Below are 8,264 nucleotides of genomic sequence, written 5' to 3' on the forward strand. Positions count from 1 at the left end.
GGAGGGGGATACCATCCCAAGGGGGCAGCTAAGTTGCCAATAGGTTTCTGAGGAAGCCAAGGGGTTGTGTGTTTGGCAACACCCTCTCCCTGAAGTCAGTGAAGCTGTTTGACACAAGCAAACAAATTTTGCTTGGAAGTGCAGGCACTGTGTGATGATGGTATTTGCTTGAAGTAAAAGAAATGGCTGCTGTGGAAATGGCTTCTAGGGATTCGTGTGCTCTGCAGTGACAGTATCTTCTTACCAAGAAATCTGAAACCCAGGTCCTTTAAAGAGACACTGTCATGGAAACCTTTTCCCTATTAGGTGTTTTTCAATTGTTCCTCAAACCTGGGAGCTGATTGTGAAGTGAACAGATCCTTTCTGCTTTCAGTTAATTGACTTTAGAGTGTAAAACTTCCAGAAGAATTAAAAAGTAGAATCTGCTTTTTTTTCTATAATGAGGGAAGTTCCAAGTGTAAGTACATTGTAAAAATGGCTGGTACTTAGCTTAGAAAAATGATCATCAAGGAGCACTATGTAGTTGAAATTATTTCTGATCATCCAGATGTTTGAGTCTTTATGACATGAAGAAAGACTTTAAGAACATGGAAGAAATGCTCCAGAAATCATTAGTTCACGTGGAATGGCTACAACCTGGATGTTACATGGATGTAGAAAGATCAACACTTTTTTGTTGTTGTTTCTGTTAAGCATGAACCCAGCTGTGCTGAGAGCATTTGAATTGTGGTTTAGCATTTTTAGATGGTGGAGGGAGGGAATCACCTGTGGTAAGCTTCACCAAGAAATTTTGTCCTAACAATTGCTTCTCTGCCCATAGAAAGTTGTGGAATAACAGATCCTGACAGCGCTGGAGATGTTCAAGGCAAGGTGGAAAACTCAGAAATGTTTTTACACATCACCAGTACCAGGTGGAATTTACCTGACCTAATAGTGCAAAGTGAAATAGTTCAGTTATTAGAACTAACGGATGAAGTTGTATTTATGAAGTGTTAGTGGACTGGAGAAATAGACTGGGATGTGAAGGCCTATCTCAAAAGCTGGTGCTAGAGACTGCCATAAGAACTGAGAGAATGGCATCAGCTGGAAAGTGCTGAAAAAAGTTATGATTTAAGAGTACTGCTGGGAGTTTAAGGTGACTGGGAGAAGCTCTGGCAAGATCTGCAAAACTAAATTGTGTTTTTCCAGTCACGAGGATTTCTTCAAAAGCATGAAGAGAACCATAGACAACAGAGAGCTGCTGTTTAAAAGCTTCTCAAGTGGGAGTCCTTAAAAGGCTAACTGGGTCCTAAAGACGGTGAAATGTGAGTTGATGAAGTGTGACATAAAATTGAGGTTAGTTCAGATTTAGAGGGTTATGAAGGATATTCTTAGAGTAACACAGATGAGTGTGCACCCCAGTAGCAGACTATTTGTACTTACTTCTGCTGAACCTATGGAGGGAACAGTTTATTGACTGTTGGGGGTTTTGGCGAGGATAGTGAGGCAGGAGCAAATTTGGGTTTTATTGGCAACAGGACAATGAAAGTATGGTTATTCCACACAAACTGAGAATCTAAAACATGTCCAAAACAAAACACACAATGCCATGGAAACTAATGTCAGCTCTCTTATCATTCCCATATGCTGTTTTGATCATCTCTCTACTTGCTTGTTTTTAACCAAAGATTATCATGATTGAGGATTATGTAGCTCTGATGGTGAGGCTATGCTGAAGTGAGTAATGTGTGTTGCATACCAGAATGAGGAAGAGCAATAGATCTAAGCACTGGCATTAGTCTGTGGAAAGCATGTATTGCACAAAGGGTAAAACGTAAGGAGCCCAGCTCTCTCTTCAGGGAATGACACTCTGTGTGTGATCTCAAAGTCATGCAACCCCGCATGGCAGGGGGGTTGAACCTAGATAATCTTGAGGTCCTTTACAACCCTAGCTATTCTATGATTCTGTGCTAAAAGAGAAAGTGCTTAGGAAGAGGGAAATGGAGCTATTGGTTAGACTCATTGCACTAGGCTCTTATGGAATCAGGTGGATTAATATAATATCATAGTATTTTAATGCTTTTGATTTGCAGTATGAGATAGTTTACAGCTAAACAGCCTCTGCTTTAAGAAGACATAATCAGATAAAATATAAGAGGCTTCCTCTTCTCTCCAACATCAGGTTCTGCCTACCTTCACATTCAGGATGGAGCTGGGCTATCGTACTAGGAACAACAGGCATCTTCTCCATAGAAAATACCTAGAATTTGCAAGTCAGAGTTCACCTAACTCACTTTTTCAGTAGTTGGCATGCTATGAAGTGTGACACGCGTTAATGGCAAGTAAAAGCAGTTTGTGTTTGGGAACACACTGCTAAGGAAGAACATGAGAGTGTGAGAAGGATATTCCAGCTGGAGAAGCAGAGCTCCCCAGTGAACTGCAGAGGCATCTCTAGAGACTTGCTTTGGAGGGAAGAAGGAGTTTTCTGCAAGAACTAAGCAGGAAAGTATGTCTGCAAAGGACTGAAGTGAACATTTTGTAGTGCTCCTACTCTGTTTTACCATTCAGGTGGGTATTTTGAAGGTTAGGGGATGTGGAAGTCTGTGTTCTCTTAATGCTTTAAATATCTTTGACCAAAATTATCCTATTCTTGTTAAACCCATGGAAAATGCTTCTCTGCACCTTTGCAAAAGATTTTTTCCTCTAGTTACCCAAAACCTGGAATTTCCATGTGCGTGCACTGTGAGCCCGTAAAATACCTAATCCACAGATGTGTGTGTTTCAGAGCTGCTGGTTACTAGGGGATGGTTCAGCTGCAGCATCTCAGCCATCTACAGAGATGGAAAACTCACAATCAATTTGAGAGTGCTCCTGTAGGAGCTCTTTGGCTATTTGTGAATGAAAGTAGAAGAAATACTGAGAATCAGGGAAATATCTGTGAAGGGAAAATCTTGGATTTTTTTATTTTACAACTGCAATCCACTAAACAAGGATTGCTAGCTTCCAACAGTGCAAAAGCCTGTCAGAGTTCAAAGAATATCTGGACAACGCTCTTAGTCATAAGCTTAGGTAGTCTTCTGAGAAGCAGGGAATTGGACTTGATTATCTTTATGGGTCCCTTCCAACTCAAGATATTCTATGATTTTGTAAAAAGGCAAATAGAGAAAACAGGCACTCACAACATGTGTTGGATAGACCTTGTATTGATTTAGTTGGGATTTACCTAAAATTAAGCAAAGGTTAGTAACCTGCAGTTTCTTCAAACTTCTGAACTTGCTCACAGCTTTTTTGCTCCATAAATAAATGAGACAAAGTGGTAGAATAGAGAGCTATATTAACAGCACTGTGTAAGCCAAGGACTGCACAGCTGATGTAGTCCATTTCCACTAGACATCCCAGCTATCTGGTAAAGTTGTTCCTCTTCCATGTAGACTAGTTCTCAATCAAGGCACAAAAGCTTTAAATCAGCATCCAATGAGGCACCAGTATGCACATTCTGTAATGCAGCTTTGGTACCTCCATTGACACAAGGACCTCTCTGCTGTTGGTATGTTCTTACTTACATTTCCACATAGTAGTATCTTGCTTCTGGATAGCTGAAGCTTAGAGGAGGTGTGTAATGTACGTTTAATGGGGAGCAGTATATTTTTAATGCTTTGATATGCCTTTAAAGTAATTTCTTCCAAGAACAACCACATGCTGTGTTAACAGAAAACTCTTTGCATGAAATGTGCTAACAAATGAGCCTTATGCTAGATGCTGTCCTCAGGCTCAGATAGTGCAACAAGCCACCACAGTCTGGCCAAGCGAGTTATCTCCAGCAACTTTCCTCATGACTTCTCTTCAGCACTAGAGATCTTTCTGTTCTTCAACACAAAGAATTATTTTTAGCTATTTCTTATCCTTGAGTTCACTTTTTGCACCCTGTTTCCCCCCACATCTAGTTCCAGCTTTCTCTACTCTTTCTGTATCCGCTTTCATTGCTAAAGGTTTTAGTCATCTACAGCAAGCTGTCATGTTTTTGCCGTATTTTCTTGTTGTTGTCTTGTCTTCATACTTCTACACTCTTGCCAGGCTCTCTGTTACAGTTACTTTCTCAGGTCTTGAGGTCAGTTTGTAGTCCTCATCTCCATGCTTTTTGATGCTCCCCCAGCTCTCCATCCACTGTTGTCTCAGACATTCCCCACACTACCTTGCCTCATTCATGCCCATCCTGCTCAAACATTTTGTCCAAATATACTAGTTTTGATGCCCAAATACCATCAGTTCAAGGGTCCTGTCTTGGCTCACATTTCTCCGTGGTGACACTGTGGTCACTGTCTTCTCATTTTGCATCTTCGTGACGGCCTCCTTTAGCTCATTTGTGTTGCTCCATTTTGCTCTGTGTTTGTGAGAAATGATGGCCAACCCTTGAGGTGGGAAATACACCATATGCTGCAAATCACTGTGCGTATTTGTGGTGCAGAAAAGGCGTATTCACATGAAGTCTAGAGCTAGAGTCAGTCTTGTTTTCAAATCTCAAAATCTACTTACCTAGTTATTGAGCTTTCTTTCAAATGTTTATTCATCACAATAAATACAGAATTCTGCCTGTAGCAGGATTTCAATGCAAGATCTTGTAACAGTTTCTAAGCTTGTTTGTTACATATTTTAGGAGCAGCAGATGTCTTTGACAGTTACAGTTCTGTAAGAATTTGTTAGCCATTTATAATGCTAATAGAATGAGAGATGCATTTAAGAAGGTAGGTACCACGTTTTTCATATCAAGACAATATTGCTTCTATTTAGTTGTAAGTATTTTTAACGGTTAGTTTCCACATAATTTTCATTGTTTTAGAATTTCCTTCCTTGCTTATTTTGGCTTCCTTAATTGAAAAAACCCTCAAATTCCCAAAGCCGAGTCCCATTACTGACATGCTGCTCCTGTGAACATGGATCCTCTTCCTTGTTTATTTAACCAGCCATATCAATGGTAACAGAGTCCCATTTGGCAGATCCTGAATTCCTTTCAGCCTCCCACCCTGTCTTATATGAACACACATTTGTTTTCTTCTTATGTAATCAGGCAAATGAATGAAAACAGTACTAACAAGACTTTATTGGATCAAGTTTCACCCACATGCAGTTTTGTCACTAAAATAAAATGAAATGTTCCTTTCATGTGTTAAACTCCTACCAGGTTATATCTGTTCAGACAGTGTTTATTGGGAAGAGGAGAGTATACTTACAAGCAAATCTGAAACTGAAAGTGAGAAAAAAGGCAAAAAATCAACTAACTCAGTAATTCCAGTCTATTGTTTTTAGCATGATACCTTTGTAGCGATGTTTCATGGCAAAAGCCAGTATCTGGAGAACTACGTACATTCATGCTTTGACTAACTATGTACTGCAGTTACTGAAGATCAGGGACTTTTTTGCCCTTGAACTATCAGTTCAAGGACATTTAGGCCCCATCTTCTGCACTGCATCAGGGAACTGTCCTGCAGAAGTAGAACATTATGAGCACTTCTGGATTTACATTTGGAAGGAGCTTGGGAAACACAAGCATGGTGAGGACAGAGAGAATTTCCAGCTGGTTAGAAGGTGTGACATGTTCCTGTGGTGACCTGAAATGGTCTCAGCCTGTGTGACTATGCTGAGCTTTAACTTGTTGCAGAAGTTCCCCAGTTTTTCTGAGTTCCTAAAGGTGCTGCAAATCTTTTGTCCACCTTCCAGAAAATAGCTGCTGAAGGTGCCGATTGAAAGCCAATGAGCCAGGAGAGATTTTAGACCTGCCTGAAGGATGCTCTCACAAGGAGGATTCCTGGAAAGAGATAAGGTAAGTTGAATTATAAAAGCATCAGTGCCCTTAGCTAAATTACCTGCCCCCAGATGATGTTGCTAAACCTGCAGAGCCTAGCTGATACCCAGCCAGAGTTGTGCTAGCCAGTGTGAGATAAAACTGAGGTGCTAACCTGCCAAGTCAGCTGAAGGGCACTGCTTGCTGGCAGCAGAGGCTGCAAAAGAGTTCCCCTGCACATCCTGACTGTCTCTTCCTCAGTGGGGCTTGATAGTGAACGGGATGAGCCTGGTCAAGCAGACATCACTAGCAGATATGAAAGCCTTTAAAATAGTTAAGGGTTGGGTACATCTTCAGAAGTTCACCATTTGAAGGATAGAAGCTCCTGCATAGCCAGTGTCATATGTGAGAGGCCTCAGGAAGATAATCAAGATGCTGCTTGCAGGTGACCCCAGCCACAGGCCTTGCATACTGTCATGGTATCAGCAGCCCTTCTTCAGGCCAGTGCTTTTCATCAGTGCTGGCTTGGTCAAAGCCTTCTCATGTTGGTGGCAGAGCACAGATACACATGGTGCTCTGCTTAGCAAGCACTTAGGTTCTTCTATTTTTTTGTTTCTTGGGGATGTGAGCTTGGTGCTTTTCTGCTGGTTTGGAAGACAAATGTATGTCTTGTGCTGACTCTGGGGGAATAGGAAACCTGCAGGCTCCAAAGAGAAGCTGGGAGGTCCCATGCAATCAGATACTGACAGGGAGGACAGTGGGTTTACCTGATAGCTGCCAGCACAGCAACCACGGCAGACACTTGAAGTTTCTTCTGGAGGTAGAAGGGTGGTCTTTATGATTGGGCTTGTTTGTGAGATGACATTTTCCACTGGGAACTCTTGAAGGCAAACTTACCACTTGGGGTACATTCTGGGACATTTGGGATAATGTGCCCAGTAAATTCTAGGACACTGGTCCATGTATCTTCCCAAACCACCTGAAGTGCCAGTGTGAAGACTGTGCATGAGCCCTGCAGAGTGAAAACTGAGACCTATGGAAAAGGTTAAAAATAATACATGATGCAGTGCAGACTGGGACAAGAACAGAAATAAGAGAAAATAGGAGGAGACAGATAAATCACAAGATGCTGCAATGAAGTCTGCAGCAGCATTTCCTCTGGAAACAAGGCTGCTGAAACAGGTGAAACGTCTTGCATAGCCACACCACAGTGCAGTGCAAGAGCTGGAACTGCGAGGGCTCTTGGGGTGGTAGCAGGATGGAAGTGGCAAGTTTTTGATTGCCAGCAGCGCAAAATGGGAATGTGTGCATGGATTATCACTGCAAGAGAGAGAAAGAGAAGCTACTTAATTTCTTCCTATGCTCACAGAAAAAAAAAAAAAAAAGGGTGCTTGAAAGGATTTAAATCAAACTTCGTAGGAAAGTTGACCCTTGTAGGCAAAGTGTAGATCAGGTAATTTTAATTTAATGGAGTCAACACGGACATCTGCTGGAATACACCTAGAAAGGGATGATGATGACTGGAAATAAGACCAACATGAGTGAGCAGAAGTCCAGAAAACATAGTCTGTGAAGAAGACTGAAAAATGGGGTTGTTCAGTCTGCAAAAGAAAAGTCTAAGAGGCGACAGCATGATTAATCCTTGAGCGTTCAAATGATTAAAATCAAGAAAAGTAGCAATAGTCTTTTCCATGTCCATTCAAAAGGACAAGATAAAACATAATGAATTTGAAACATGCCAGATTAAGGTTTTGATAGTAGTGCAAGGTTTTTAAAGAACAAGGCTAGCCAGGGGATGGAGACATTGCTAGAGGAGAGGCAGAATTTTCGTTTATGGCAGTTTAAGAGAAGAAGCTAAAGCTGTGGAGGAGGTAGTCTAGCTTTCCTCATTGGACCTCAGAGCAAGGAGGTGGTCTGCCTGACCCTCCCTTCCTGCTGCATTTCTGTTTCATCTGTGATGCTTATAAGACCAGTTTAGCTCCGTTCTTTTTGAAGCTTGCTGCTTCTGGTTCTGACACATGCAAGCCAGGAGCTATTCAATTCAGTGGAGTTACTTAATCATCATACACATTAAAATGATTTGACCAAAGCAAGTGAAAAGCAAGAATTGCCACTTGCACTGAGTAGTAGCTATTTGCCAGCTTTAATAGCTGCTGTATAATTCATGGAGATAAAAGGCTACACAAATTGTCATTTATTTTTAAGGTTTTAAATACAGCCCAATGTGCAGTTGCTGAAATTATGTGATGGAGGCCGTGATGTGCGGCAGACACTGTCCTGCCCCCTCTTGGAAATGACGAGGGCAGGTGACCCAAGCCACCAAATTCCTTTATTTTAGCAACCTGCTCTACAGCTTCTGCATGCTGAGACAGGCACAACAGAATGGCTGGATGAATGAGAAGCAAACCAGGACTTTTCTGAGTTTATTTTGCTTTGGAATTGTTGGAAAAAGAGTATTACAGAAGTGATTGTTTCTGTTCCAAGCAAAACCTGATTTACCAGTTGC

Source organism: Lathamus discolor, chromosome 6 (genome assembly GCF_037157495.1).
Source record: "Lathamus discolor isolate bLatDis1 chromosome 6, bLatDis1.hap1, whole genome shotgun sequence".
Classification (NCBI taxonomy): domain Eukaryota; kingdom Metazoa; phylum Chordata; class Aves; order Psittaciformes; family Psittacidae; genus Lathamus; species Lathamus discolor.